This window comes from Acinonyx jubatus, chromosome B2, assembly GCF_027475565.1.
Source record: "Acinonyx jubatus isolate Ajub_Pintada_27869175 chromosome B2, VMU_Ajub_asm_v1.0, whole genome shotgun sequence".
In the NCBI taxonomy this organism is placed as follows: Eukaryota; Metazoa; Chordata; class Mammalia; order Carnivora; family Felidae; genus Acinonyx; species Acinonyx jubatus.
This window is the reverse complement of record NC_069385.1, coordinates 86,339,251-86,346,996: the sequence shown is the minus strand read 5'-3', so window position 1 is coordinate 86,346,996 and position 7,746 is coordinate 86,339,251. Positions and strand designations below refer to the sequence as shown.

Genomic DNA, 7,746 nt, shown 5'->3' with positions numbered 1-7,746 from the left:
AAATATTAAGCTTATTAACTTTTATAGGATACTGTCTTATCAGCTTATTGTTTTCTAAAATTTATGGAATTTCCTTAATCAGCCATACGGAATGCCTGTAATCCAGGTCAATTGCCTAGAGCACATACTCTTAAACAATATGTGCTTAAATGGTGCATACTGAAACTCTGGTAGAGAAGTGGTTAAGACAGATTGTCTCGGGTTATGCATCTATTCACTACTGTATATACTCCAAATTCTCCTAATGTCTTTTCCTTAAAAGGTCTTCCCTGACACTAGATGGAAAGAAGAGGACATCCTCCACCCCTTTAACTCTTGATAGGTCTAAGAAGAAAATTAACACTGCTATCACAATTTGTAACTATTTTATTTTTCTATCTTTTTTACTTTATTTTATGACTCCTGTACAAACTGTAAGCTCCATGAAGGCCGGGACTATGCCTATTTTGGTCACAAGTGTGTCCCCAGGCCAGCACAAACACTCGCTAAATATGAACCAATGTTCTTGGATCAAGTTAGATCATAAGAAGGCTACATTTTCAGACAGTGACATGTCATTGCTTTTGTAGAACTGTCTCTCAGTTGTTGGCCATGGATTTTTATCTTGGGTTACTTTCAAAACTAACTACGTAAATTTAGCTATTCATTGTGAAACCAATATTGATGTTGTTTTTGATATTCTATTCCTGCTATTGTCACACAGGAGACAGGTTTCTCCCAGGAAACTTTTATCCCCCAAACATTTATAGGTGATTATTTTACATTATAAATTATAAAACACTCATTAAATATAATTAAGTTTCCATCCTTATCATGGCTAGGAGAAAACTCCAGGTTTTATGCTCAAACATAGCCACCCTGTGGACTCTTACTGTAGGCTTCCCTCTCCCACTTTAGATACTGTTTTAGGAGTCTTATTGTAAATAACTCCTCCTTTGAATAATTCATCTCAAATGAAATAAAATGTAAGTACACTACATTGATGAAAGTAAGTTATATTATATTGGTTTTATTTGTGTTATCATTTTCCCATTTTACTAGGTTTTTGCTGCTAAGATTTGGTCCATGACATATTTTGGTTTCTGGCTCAATACTATCAGCATCTGGTCTCCCTTTGTCCTTACTCTTTTCTCTATTTTCTCCTGTTCCCTCCCACCAAAATGCTGTTACCAAAGACATCTTTCTTTCCCATTATGCCACTGTGGCTGCCACCTCCTCTATCATGAACTGTCCCATAAGATCCTACAGTGTACCATGTGCACTTGCTTCCTTGGGGTGTGCCTGCTTCTTCTTTGTCCTATTTCTAAAGTTCTCTTGGTTTCATCTTCTCTACAATACCTCTAATGCTCCCGTAACACAAACTGTTACCAATAGAAAATCCACGTCATTTATTTCTTCTGTAATAACCCTTGAAATCCATTTACTGATAAAAATAATTTTAAACCTTAGGAATAATACTCATTTATCACTATCCAGATTTTCTATATTCATAGATTAGATTATAATTATAGTGCTTTATTTCATTAGTTCTATTGATAAATAGTCCTATGTAATTGTAAACCAAGAATTAGAAGTAGTCCCTTAACCATCTCTTATCCAAACCAAAACTATATATTATTTGATATGTAGTATATATATATACTACATAGCACAAAGACACATGCATATACACTTTCCTCAAAATCCTTTCAGAATGACATAAAATAATAAATTTACCAAAAGACAAAATGATGAGAGGGAATTAGAAAACTGGGAAAACATACTGTTAATCTGGCAACTGATTAACTACTTTTCTGTTAAGTATAAGGTAAGAATTCAAGTCTGAGAAGAACTAAGTTTAAATCTTTCACATTAAGCTTCCTCACGTGTACAGGTAGTAAAATGAATTATAATTGAGCATAGTGTTCCAAATTCATTACTTAGAACATAACATAGCAGGTACTAAATTGAATTGAAGAATGAAACTAAAGAAGATATCATAGGAAGATAAACTAGAATCTTGTAAAATTAAAGACCCTGTTTTTCATATAAATTGTTTAGTTGAAGTTGCTTAACTAGGAGTATGGAAGAAAATTGCAAAGTGTCTTTACTTTAGACATGGTTGTATTCACTAACATGCTTCAACCTGGTAATAAATCAGTCTGGGAACCTTTTACATAAAGGGATGTCAGTATAAATTAGCTTTTACATTTTATCGTAAGTAGTATCATCATAAAATATTTAATCAAGACACTAAAGCTGTCAAAGTAGGTAGATAATTTGAGACCTGGTATGTTAAAAAAAAATCCAATTCTTTCATGTCGGGATTTTTCCTAGTTATATAAATTTTGATCTGTGACTTTACCAGAACTTGCCACAGTAACAACAATAGATAACTCGTTTACAAATTATAACTATAACAAATGTTTGGCAATCAGAAATGCTAATTAAATACATTGGTTAGAAACTAACAAGAACAGACTGAATTTAAGGAAAATAAACACCAAAATGCTTTGTCCTATTTTGTTCTGCAACAACAACAAAATATTCTTACCATATAGATGTTTTTTTCTATTCTTTCTTTTTTATTTAGGTTATCTTTCCATATATTTTTCAATTGTTTCATGGATTTGGATAATAATAATAATAATAATAATAATAATAATAATAATGGTAATTTGACTTTACCTACAAGATCAACATTGATCTTTTCCACACTCTTCTTAGGCAGGGAGAGAGGAAACAGATAAAGAAACTGAAACCTAGAAAGGTCAATGGGTGTCCCTTCTGCCCTGGCTTCATATATTCAGAAGGCAACAAGTGCTCATCTTTTGGCTGCTTGTCAGCCATCTTGCTTGCCTCTTTCTAGTGGAGGATCCTTGTTTTCCTTTTCACTGGCTCTTTGACTCACAGCCTGCACTAGTTAACTGTTTCCTGCCTGGGGCTCTTCTTGCCTTCTTCTATGACTGTTTTAGCTCTGCATTTCTGAGTATGATCTTCGACTTTAATATTTGTTCTTTGCCTCCATACAACCACAGAGGCCCTGAAAGCCACTTCCTGCCATCTGCCCAAGTTCCTTGAGCCTGTGTCAGCCAGGTCAGCTCTCCAACCATGAGAGGAAGATCAGATTTCCTGCCATGGAGCAATGAAATCTGGATGATAATGCCATTGAAAGCACTTTTGGAAAATGCCATTCAAATTGTTGAAAATGACAGCCATCACAAATTCTTGACTATTTTCAGTCATTACCAGCCTGGCTACATTGATCAAACAAACATATTGTGAAGGTAGATATGTGAATTCCTCGTACTTTTTAAAACTGAAGTAATAAATTCCCCAGGTATAGACTTCAAACATCTGTTGACTTAATTAGAGAAGAAATGCTTCATGGATGAATTCTTTTCTTAAACTTGGTTGTCTTTTCAACAGATGATACAGCTAAAACAATAGGTATGGAGTAGGTGTGGGGTAGTCTGAGTCCTAGCTCGTGTTTGGCAAAATTCTGACTACAGAGTGAAGTCATTAAAGATGTTGTCAGTGAGACTGATGATGTTACACATTTTGAACCGGTCCTTGACAAATTATATAAAATGCACACTTCTTCTCCAAAGACACATCATGAAATGTAGCAAAATGTAACACATAATACACCCTTTTTTCAGGGGCAAGGATTTTATTAGTTAACTGAGGCACATTCAGATTGAGTGAAGACAGGTTCTGAAATAATTCTACTAAAATATGTCATTGTAAATGGTTCAGAGTCAAATGGAAAGAGAAGCATGAATGATTTAAAAGGAGGTGTTTAGCACACAATCCTCCTCCAGAGTATGATTCCCCTTCCGTGTTGGAGTGGGGAAGGGAGGCCTTGCAGAAACAGGTCCCAAGGGTTGTGAGATCATGGATAATAAACCTGCCTCCAGAGTGCCTGCCAGTCCATGTGTTGATCTGAGTTTCTTAAGCAGGAGTGATATGCCTTGTCATGTGAAGAAATCAGAGGCATATCTTCCCAGATGGATTGGGTCACATTTTACCTCCTCTGCCTCCAACAGTTGGTGACTTAAAGTATTATTTTGTATTAAAAGAGAAAGAGAGGAGCGCCGGGTTGGCTCAGTTAAGCATCCAACTTCAGCTCAGGTTATGATCTTATGGTTCGTGAGTTCGAGTCCTGCATCTGGCTCTGTGCTGACAGTTCAGAGCCTGGAGCCTGCTTTGGATTCTGTGTCTCCCTCTATCTCTGCCCCTCTCCCGCTCACACTCTCTCTCTCTCTCAAAAATAAATAAACATTAAAAAATTTTAAAAGAGAAACAGATATATGATATATAATTTTAAGTTTCCATGTACTTTTAAAATAAAGAATAATAGGGGCTCCTGGGTGTCTCAGTCGGTTTAGTGTCTGACTTTGGCTCGGGTCATGATCTCATGTTTCGAGGGTTCAAGAGTTCGAGTCCCGCATCAGGCTCTGTGCTGACAGCTCAGAGCCTGGACCCTGCTTTGGATTCTGTGTCTCCTTCTCTCTATGCCCCTCCCCTGCTCATACTCTGTCTCTCAAAAATAAATAAACATTAAAAAAATTTTTAATTAAAAAAACTAAAGAATAATATTCAAAGAAATCTTGTGCTTGCATTGATTGACCATCTCTTCAACTAACGGGATGCATTTACCTTTGATTTAAGGATACCTATACAGACATGCTGAAAAAGAATGGAAAGATATTAAAAAAAACTGTGTATCTACATATGGAGTCAGAATGGACAGGTAAAGAACAACCTTAGGAAGACTGGAGCAACTCTAGAAACCAAGGCTGAAATCCACGCAAGTCTGAATAAATAAGCTAGTTCTCTTCCTTATTTCCTACCTGCCTCTTTTCCATAGAACTAAAGCAGAAGGTCATGGAGTCTCAGGGTTCAGAGAGACTTTTTAGGGCCATTGAATCCAATCTTATTACATAAACATTCCACAAGAGTCTTAAGAAGTGGTTTTCAAGTGTCTTCTGGAATACTTTCAAAGACAAAGAACTCATTACTATTTAAGGAAGCTCTTTCTACCTTCCAGGAATGGGAATTGTTTAGAAATACAGGGTCCATTGAACACTGGTTTCTAAAGTCAGATAGCAAGAAGGAAAATGGGCCTAAGAAATCTATTTATCCTGCCTTCTCATTCAGTGCTTTATTCACAAAACTTTAGTAGAAATACTTGATTATAAATTGGTCTAAAGGAAGCTGACTTGGCAGCTGTAAGGGTGGTCCTAATTCAAGCCAGAGAGAAAAGAACAGATGACATCATAGGAAGTTATGAAATCTAATTCAGCAGAGAAACAGTCAGAGTATTGACCACAACCTCAGACAACTCACTCCACTAGTGGCTCATAGGGCTTTTTTACTGAAGAATATTTCCTCCTTTGTTCCTCATTTTCCTCTCCTGGGTTCAAGAGTTTGCAGGTGTCCCAGATACACACCATTACCTTGTTGGTGGGGGGGGGGTAATATTTTGAAGTTATTGTCCTATTTTTGAATCAACAAAATTAAAGAATCTACACTAAATCACAAGCAATTCTGGCATTCTACAGAAAATTCTACAAAAAAACAAAAATTACAGTGATTCTATAATTACCCTCAATTCTAGAGAGTAAACTGCATGTCACTTTCAAGTAAAAAAAAGGAACTTAGGACATCATTTTGAAGTGATAAAAGCATTGCACTTATAATTAAGCCATGGATTCTTCTCTCTTATCAAGCACAGAACTTCTTATAAACATTTTATTTGTATTTTATACATTTGTTTCATAATATCCACCACTCTAGGATATCATCACTAGTCCCTTTTAATGCCATATTAACTGGAAGTCTATACAAAGATAGGATATGTATGAAAGCCAACCAAATTTGGGGATCTACAGACTGACATTTAGCTCCTACTCACCACCAACTAACATGAAGGCTTATAGAGGAATGTGCCTGGGCCACGAATATGCATAGAATTCTCCATCAAATCTCTTCCTATTAGTGACACCATGAGGAAAATCATCCTATTCAAACAATAGCAGAAGAAATTCTAGTGATCCAAACCTTTTTAAAGCATGACTAGACATCCTAGGATAAGGAGACATGTGAGGAATACCACCAGCATTAAAGAGAACAAGCAAGGCCAACATACAAAACACTGACTTGAGGAATTAATAATAATCTGAGGTATAAACTATCTTGAATTTACGTATACTAAGTTCTCCATTCTAACAGCCTTAAGAGGTAGATACTGTATTACCTCATTTTATGGAAGAAGAAATTAAGGTACGGTGCAGCCACAGGCCTGGCTACACATGCAGGGAACAGTCTGTTCCTTCTATGAAGTGTCCCCTGTGCGAATCCCTAGGCCCACCTGGCTAGAGTGGCTCCAGCATGTCTAAGAGAAAAGAATTCAGAATGGAATTCAATCATCTCAGCTTCAAAACAGAAAGCTGAAAGCTACTGGGAATGAGAAAGCTAAGATAATGCTTAAAGCAGAAAATTTTTTTAAATCAAATTATTAGCAGAAAAAGATAGTCTTTTCTACAACCAAAAAAAAAGAGACTATTATTGAGCATATTGTAGTGGAAGAATTGGAATATAAATTATTGGCAGGAAACTACGAAGAGCAAAAATCTAGCAACAATTGGCCCAAATGCATAATAATGTAAAGAGACTCCAGCATTAGTGAAAAGAAGTGAAAATTACACGTAATTTTATTGAAAGCTCAGAGAAATAATGGAAACCATTGAAAATGCAATGAACACTCTTAAATAAGAGCAGAGGTTGATATATGAAGGGCTTATTAAAGAAGAGAAAACAACCAATGACTTGAGTGCCATATCCAGAAAAACTGACACACAGGCTTTGGATCACTCAGAAACACAGAGTTTTCACAGCCACGTCCAGAAAAGTTCCTGTAGACAAAGTACCATCACACGCTTTCAAGAGAAGTGCAGATTCTGAAAAGTTCTTTCAGCAAACCGGAGGATGACATGGGCACTGGACAATTATGATTACCAGAACTTTGTAAAAGTGAGAAACAAACATAAACAGAAGCCAACATTAAAGGGAGAAGTTCCTTTTTTTTAACATTTTTTAAATGTTTTTATTTGAGAGAAAGAGAGAGAGAGAGAGAGAGAGAGAGAGGGAATCTGAAGCAGTCTCCAGGCTCTGAGCTATCAGCACAGAGCCTGATGTGGGGCTTGAACTCATGAGATATGAGATCATGACCTGAGCTGAAGTCAGACGCTTAATTGACTGAGCCACCCAGACTCCCCTGGGAGAAGTTCTTAGAACACTACCCTGGAAGAACATAGTATGAAGTGTAATAGCAGAAGAAAATTATAGAAAAATTCTGTTTCTAGAAGAAAGAGAAATAAAGTCTGTTAAGAACTGTAAAACTAAGGGGTGCCTGGGTAGCTCAGTTGGTTAAGCGTCCGATTCTTGATTTCAGCTCAGGTCATGATCTCATGATTTGTGGGCTCCAGCCCCATGTCAGGCTTTGGGCTTACAGCACAGAGCCTGCTTGGCATTCTCTCTCTCCCTCTCTCTCTACCCCTCCCTGGCTCACTCTCTCTGGCTCTCAAAATAAATAAACTTTAAAAAAAAAAAAAAAAGAACTGGAAAACAAACTGGAAAACTGCAAAAAGGTAGGGAGTTTCCAAATTAAAGACAGATGATATACTTCTGCTTGTTCGTGATAAACAAGAAGATGATGAAAGTAAAAAGAGGAACAAAGAAGAAACAAATTTCCAGTTGAAG

The 7,746-nt window shown here is 36.5% G+C and overlaps 1 pseudogene; it reads left to right on the top strand.

Annotated features, from left to right (window-relative positions):
• The first annotated feature begins 6,505 nt into the window (after positions 1-6,505).
• LOC106980280 (coiled-coil domain-containing protein 112-like) lies at positions 6,506-7,074 on the top strand (annotated as a pseudogene).
• The last annotated feature ends 672 nt before the right edge of the window (positions 7,075-7,746 follow it).